This window comes from Glycine soja, chromosome 12 (genome assembly GCF_004193775.1).
Source record: "Glycine soja cultivar W05 chromosome 12, ASM419377v2, whole genome shotgun sequence".
Taxonomy (NCBI): Eukaryota; Viridiplantae; Streptophyta; class Magnoliopsida; order Fabales; family Fabaceae; genus Glycine; species Glycine soja.
Window position 1 is genome coordinate 20,739,371 of NC_041013.1, and position 8,063 is coordinate 20,747,433.

The window sequence follows — 8,063 nt, forward strand, 5'->3', positions numbered from 1 at the left end:
AGCACTTTATGGGTTAAAACAAGCACCTAGGGGTTGGTATGAAAGATTAAGTAAATTCTTATTGGTAAAAAATTTCACTCGAGGGAAGGTAGATACCACCTTATTCATAAAAAAGAAGGATAATGATATCTTATTAGTACAAATTTATATTGATGATATAATATTTGGATCTACTAATGAATTTATGTGCAAGGAGTTTTCTATTGACATGCAAAGTGAGTTTGAGATGTCCATGATGGGTGAGTTAAATTACTTTCTTGGACTACAAATCAAACAAACAAATGATGGTATCTATGTCAACTATGAAAAATATTGCAAGGAACTCATCAAGAGATTCGGAATGGAAAACTCAAAACACCTGGCTACTCCTATGAGCACTGGTTGCTACCTTGACAAAGATGAGTCCGGTCAACCCGTTGATGAAAAGCAATATAGAGGTATGATTGGATCTCTACTTTACTTATCTGCAAGTAGGCCAGATATTATGTTTAGTGTGTGCATATGTGCAAGATTCCAATCAAATATAAAGTTTTCACATCTAGCTGCAGTAAAAAGAATCATAAGATATCTCTTAGGAACAGTTAACTTAGGATTATGGTACCCTAAAAATTCTTTATGCAATTTAATAGGATACTCAGATTCAGATTTTTTCGGATCTAAAACAGATAAGAAGAGCACTAGTGGCACATGTTAGTTCATAGGGTTTGCTCTTGTCTCTTGCCACAGCAAGAAGAAAAATAGTGTAGCATTATCCACAGCCAAAGTAGAGTACATCTCTGCTGATAGTTTTTGTGCACAGATCTTGTGGATGAAACAACAACTATCTGATTATGGGATTGTATTAGACCATATTCCAATAAAATGTGACAACACAAGCGCCATAAATCTATCTAAGAACCCAATTCTCCACTCTAGAACCAACCACATAGAAATTAGGCATCATTTTCTTAGAGATCATGTCCTAAAAGGTGACTGTGTTCTAGAATTTGTAGATACCAAAAACCAACTCGTAGACATCTTCACCAATCCACTACCCAAAGATTCTTTCTACACCATTAGAAGAGAATTAGGACTTCTAGATGCTAGTGACTTAGAAAAATGATTTGTTTTATGATGTCTTATGACTTATTTGATACATATGCCTTTATTATGATTTGTGGATGATTTATTATCTTATTTGATTTTTATAAGTTTCTCTTTTTTTGTATGTATGAATACATTTCTTGTTCCAATATCGTATTTTCTATTTCTAAGCCGTGTATTTGGCTATTTTTTGAAACTTTATTAGTACTTTATTTTCTAGAATTTTCAAACTTGTTAGTAGCTTTATGTTATGGTTCTACTTGGTTACTTTTGATGACTTATGACTTATTTGATACATATGCTTTTATTATGATTTGTGGATGATTTATTATCTTGTTAGATTTTTATAAGTTTCTATTTTTTTTGTATGTATGAATACATTTCTTGTATGTTTATCCATTTGTGTATGATTTTATGTTACAACGCACTTTGGCCCTTTTATTGATGCCAAAGGGGGAGAAAATTTTGGGGTTATTTAAATCAAGAATTCATACAATCATTAACTTAACTTAAAATGAAGCTTAAACTCAAAAAGAAAGGAGGAGAATCAAGTGAGTGAACGACCAGAAAATAGCTTGCATGCATCTCTTGATTTCAGGTTTGTCATCATCAAAAAAGGGGAGATTGTGGAAGCAAAGCTACCATGATGATTCACCAAGATGTTTTGATGATGCCAAAGCTCAAAGAGTTCTTTCAAGATTAAAGAATCAAGCATTCAAGATTCCACTCAAAGATTCAGGAATCAAATGAACAAATCAAGAAGCATCAAGCCAAGTCAAAGTAGGTAGTAAAATGTATTTTTCAAAAAACATCAAATAGCACACTTTTTGTTTTAAAAAGGATTTTCTGAAATCTTCTAAGTTACCAGAGTTTTTACTCTCTGGTAATCGATTACCATTTGGTTGTAATTGATTACCAGTGACCAGGATGGTTTTCAAACTAGTTTCAATGCTTTGCAATGTTCCAAAATGATTTTCAAATAGTGTAATAGATTACAAGTGAATCTGAACATTGGAATTCAAATCCAATTGTGAAGAGTCACAACTTTTCATAAAATACATTGTGTAATCGATTACACCATTATGGTAATCGATTACCAGTGAATGTTTTTGAAGAAAATGTTAAGAGTTACAACTCTTAACATGGTTTTCTCAAAAGGTATCAAGGTTCTATAAATATAAGACCTTGGCACGCATTTTAAATATACAATAACACCGAAAAACACATCTGATTACACAAAACTTTCCACTGCTTTTCTCTTGCAAAACCTTTTCCAAATTCATTCTAAGTTTTTGTTCAATCTTTCCTTGAAGAAAGGAAAATTCTGCAAAAACAAAAATTGTACTATCCTTCTGTTTTTCTCTTCTTCTTTCCTTCTCCCTCTTGCCAAAAGAATTCAAAGAACTAAACATCTGAGAAATCTTTTGATTCCCCAATCAAAGAATTCAAAGAACTAACCATCTGAGAATTCTTTGCCCAAACACTGAATTCAAAGAACTAACCATCTGAGAATTCTGTGTAAGAAGCGTGTAGCTTCTTGGTTGTAATAGTGAACACAAGGGAGGGTACATCCTTGGTTCGATTCAAGTAGAGGGTACATCTACTTGGTTGTTCAAAGAGAACAAGGGAGGGTACATCCTTTGTGTATCTTTGCTTGTAAAGGATTTTTACAAGGAAAGGAAATCTCAAGAGGTTGCTTGAGGACTAGATGTAGGCACGGGTCGTTGCCGAACCAATATAAAACTTGTGTTTACTTTCTTCTTCCCTATGCTCTTTACTTTTACGCTGTGCACTTTTTATTTCCGCTTTACTTTTGTCTAAGTTAATGTTTCTGTTCTTTACTTTCTCATAACTTAATAGTAAAGCCTAATTGAATCTAGTAATATTAAGAAGGATAAATTTTTAATTAGTCAAGACACGTTCATAGTTAATTCAACTCCCCCTTCTTAATTTTTCCAAGGTCACTTGTTCCAACATAAAGTTGAGTTTGTGATATTGCTATTATATGTTGATGATATTTTGATAGCAAGTAATAGCAAGAGTGAGGTTGAAAAATTGAAATATGAGCTGAGCAGGGAATTTGAAATGAAGGATTTAGGAGCAGCCAATAGGAAATTGGGAATAGAAATCAAACAGGACAGAAAAAGAAATTGTTGTATTTGTCCCAGGAGTTATATCTCAGAAAAGTTGTTGAAAGGTTTGGAATGTCAAATTCCAAACCTGTAACTACTCCTATGTCTTAGTATTTTAAGCTCAGTACAAGTCAAGCACCTAAGACTCATGATGATATAATTTACATGGAAGGTATTCCATATGCTAATGTTGTAGGGTCACTGATGTATGCTATGGTATGTATTCGCCCTAACATAGCACATGTAGTGAGCCTAGTAAGTATGTTCATGGCAAATCTAGGCAAAGCACATTGGCAAGCCCTGAAATGGATACTCAGACAAACAAATGTGTTGTGTTGAGAAGGTTTAAGGAGGTTTAAGGAGCACCTACTTGAAGCTTTTGTGCTCTGATTACCACTTGATGGAAGCTTGCTTGTGGAGCTTCTATGGAGGCTGGATCTTTGAGCTTCAATGAGGTCCTTCAATGGTGATTTTACACCATGGAGATGCAGCGGAAGACAAAGGAGAAAAGGTGAGAGAAGGCGCCATCCACTAGGGAATAAGCCATGGAAGAAGGAGCTTCACCACCAAGAATGTGCCTTGGATAAAAAGCTTGGAGAGGATGCTTCAATGGAGGAAAAGAAAGAGAGAGGGGGAGCACGAAACTGAAGGAGGAAAAGGGGGAGAGAAGTTGAACTTTGAGTTGTGTCTCACAAGACTCACATTCATCAAAGTTAGCACAAGTGTTACACATGCTTCTATTTATAGACTAGGTAGCTTCCTTGAGAAGCTTTCTTAAGAAAACTTCCTTGAGAAGCTTCTTTAAGAATACTTCCTTGAAAAGTTAGAGCTTAGCTACACACACCCCTCTAATAACTAAGCTCACCTCTTTGAGAAACTTCCTTGAGAAGCTTCCTTGAGAAGCTAGAGCTTAGCTACACACACCCCTCTAATAACTAAGCTCACCTCCTTGAGAAGCTTCCTTGAGAAGCTAGAGCTTAGCTACACACACCTTTCTAATAGCTAAGCTCACCTCCTTGAGATGAGAAGCTAGAGCTTAGCTACACACGCCCTATAATAGCTAAGCTCACCCCCATGCCAAAAATACATGAAAACACAAAAAAAAAGTCCCTACTACAAAGACTACTCAAAATGCCCTGAAATACAAGGTTAAAACCCTATACTACTAGAGGAGGAAGAAGAACTTGAACAAGCATTTTTCATTATTGTTAGTGTTGTCACTATGCTTTTGGGTGCACTGACTTGGTATCATGACAAGTACTTTGTTAAGGAACCTGCCCGAAATTTGGAATTAGAAAGACATAGTTTTCTCAATCGTCTATATAGGGGAACATAAACTGATTGCATTGAACAATTAAGGGTCACTAAAAAGGCATTATTTAAGCTTTGTAGAATTTTACAAGAGAAAGGGCAATTGGTAAAAACAAAAAATGTTCCTATAGATGAAGCTGTGACAATGTTTTTGCATATCCTTGCTCACAACTTAAAGTATAGAGTTGTGCACTTTAGTTATTGTAGATCCATGGAAACAATTAGTAGGCAATTCAAGAATGTCCTGCGAGCTATAATGAAAGTAAGCAAAGAATATTTGAAGTTCCATGAGTATAATCTAGAGGGATCGGTGGAAAACAAATGGAGATGGTTTAAGGTAAGTTTGTCATTTGTTAGTAATTATAAGGTACTTTAAGTGATTGTGACTTATTTTTTATTTTGAAATGTTTTTAGAATTCGATTGGAGCACTTGATGGGATACATATTTCAATAACAGTTTCTGCAAAAGATAGACCTAGATATCGTAATAGAAAAGGTGATATCTCTACAAATGTTTTAGGAGTTTGTGGTCCAGATTTGAGGTTTATATATGTGTTGCCCGGGTGGGAAGGGTCAGCAGGAGATTCTTGAGTATTGCGAGATGCTTTGCGTCGTCAAAATTGTCTCCATATACCAAATGGTAATATCATGAAATGATGAAACTTTATTTAACATATAAAAGAAATAATGCATATTTTTATATATAATATTTTTTTAACCATTATAGGTAAATATTTTCTTGTGGATGCGGAGTATATAAATGGCCCTGGATTTTTAGCACCTTATCGAGGGACTAGATATCATCTTAATGAGTGGATCGGAAACACTCCTCAAAATTACAAGGAGCTATTTAATCTTCGTCATGCAAGTGCAAGGAATGTTATTGAAAGGTCATTTGGGGTATTGAAGAAAAGATGGAGTATATTAAGAACTCCTTCTTTTTTTGATATAAAAACACAAATAAGAATTATTAATGTTTGTTTCATGCTACATAATTTCATAAGAGATGAACAACATAGTGATCCAATTTTGGAAGCCCAAGACTTGGAACTTTTATCTGTTGTTGACAATGAGTTAATCAATCAACGAATGAAAAGAGTCACAAATAATATTGGAGATGAAGTGACAACTATCCAAGCAACTGAGGAATGGACAAAATTTCGTGATACTTTAGCAATGAATATGTTTGCCACCTATCAAATAAGAAGAAATTTTGATTAGGGAGATGTTTTTAGTGGATTTGGATTTTGTTTCTTATGTGTAATTGACTTTATACTCATGTTTGTGTGATACTTTGGATTTTTGTATTTCATAATACTTTGGATTTTGTTTTCTTTTTATGTGTAGTTAATTTTATACTTTCGTAGAATGCTAATTTGACATGTCTCACCTTTATATATATATGTAATTATATATGTGAGATTATTTTTTTTTTTGTCTAGAGAAATAGAATCAAGCAATGTGAAGAACAAGTCAAGTGGAAAAAGAAAGATGTCTAGTGAGGACACAAGAAGTTACTTCGCATGGAACTTGGAAATGGAGCGTGTGCTAGCTGATGTGCTTAGAGATCAAAGAAATTTGGGCAATAAAGGTGATGGAAATTGGAAACCAGTAGCATACAGTACTGCAGCTCAAATTTTGTCCAAACGTTTTGGAGTTCACCTCATGGCAGATAATGTTAAGAATTGTTTTAAGCTTTGGAGAACATGGCATGGAATTGTGAGTCACATTCTTAGTCAAAGTGGATTTGACTGGGATAGCACAAAGTACATGATTACCGTTGAAAATGAAATTGCATGGAATGAATATGTTAAGGTAGCCAATCATCTTTTAATTTTATTCAATAGTAGTTATTATTTGTGTTATTATTAACATGTTTCTATTTTTTTCAAGTCACATGAAGAGGTCAAACGATTTCGATTCAAAGTCATTCCTAATTGGGATGATATTGTTGACCTATGTGCAAAGGATAGAGCTACTAGACTCGAAGCATAAAATGCAATAGATGCAGATGATATCATGAGCAAAGAAACAAATGAAGAGGAAGCAATTCATAGTGTGAGTTTTGACTTAGAGGGATCAAGTTCTGCCACGAGAAAAAATATTCGCCCAAGAGTGGAGAGAAAGAAGGGATGATTTCCTCAATGAAAGAAGTAGCCGAGTCAATGAAAGAATTTGTTGAAGTGACTAAGAAGAAGATGGAGAACAAAAAAAAGATGGAGATAAAAGAAGCTCAAGAAGTGGTACATGAAGTGGTGAGTGAGCTAGATAATATACCTAATTTTAATGGTGCACTTAGACATAGAGCAATTGATTGGTTGACAGAAAATCCCATTAAGTTTGTGATTATAAAAGCTCTTCCATTGGATAAGAAAGAGAATTACATCTTATCTTTTATGCCTTGATGTCAAATTACAGGTACGTTTGATATCATGACAAGTATATTGATGTTGTATAATTATGTTTTACATTTATATCTTTCATTTTATATAACAAATTATGTTTTAAAAAATATGATTTGTTTAGTGGCACTTAACATTATGTCTTCTTTTGCAGAAAATATGTGAAGGAATTCCTGTGTTGAAGCAAGTGCAATTAGAAAATTTAGAATTATTTTGGAAGTTGGACTTATTTTGTGACTAGATTTTGTTTCAGTCCAAGTTTTTTTTTGGTATAATTGCATTATTGACCAATGACTTTGGCAAAAAAATAAATTTCATCTATAGACTTGTAAATAACATTCTAAGGTGAAATGATACTAAATATTGTTTATGTTGTGAGTGGTATAGTGTGTCGTAAATAAAATAATAATTTAAATATATAGTTTAATTATATATTTTTAATTGAAATAGATTAAAATAGTACATAGAATTTATTAATAAAAAAAATAATTATTTTATTAAAAAATTGTTTTATTAAAATATAAAATTTTAAAAGAGAATGCATTTGTTTATTTTATCAAAATAAAAAATTTTAAACTGAAGAAATTTAATTTCCTTATCCAAACACAAAATTTTGAAAATGAAGAAATTTAATCTCTTTATTTAAATACAAAATTTTAACAATAAAGAAATTTAATTTTTTATAAAACATAAAATTTTAGAAATAAAGAAATTTAAATTGAAACATTTGAAATTTTCATAATTTAAAATTTTTAAAATTTTAAATTTTTTTTTCTAAACACACTGTTAAGGTGACCAACCTGTTGGAAATTTTCGAAACAGCTGAGGTGGAAGAATCTTAAACAATACAAATTCGTTTTTGTCCTTTCTGTCATTATAACTAGTAGATAAATATGTTTTCGTAGTAAAAGGAAGCTGTTTGTTCTCGTTTTGTTTTTGAGGGGAAAAATTAGGAAAGAGATCAAATTAAATTTAAATTGAATAAAAAATAAAATATAAAATAATTTTGAATTTTTTTCTTGGTTAAAAATGTTTTTTTGTATTATACTTCTTTTTCGGTTTTGGTTCTTATGATTTTTTTTTTCAAAATGGTTTTTTATAGCTTTTTTCCTTTGAATTTTGTTATTATTTTATT

At 32.3% G+C, this 8,063-nt stretch overlaps 1 pseudogene; it reads left to right on the forward strand.

The window, feature by feature from the left end:
* Positions 1 to 4,671: 4,671 nt before the first annotated feature.
* Positions 4,672 to 5,747, forward strand: LOC114378866 (annotated as a pseudogene).
* Positions 5,748 to 8,063: the final 2,316 nt, after the last annotated feature.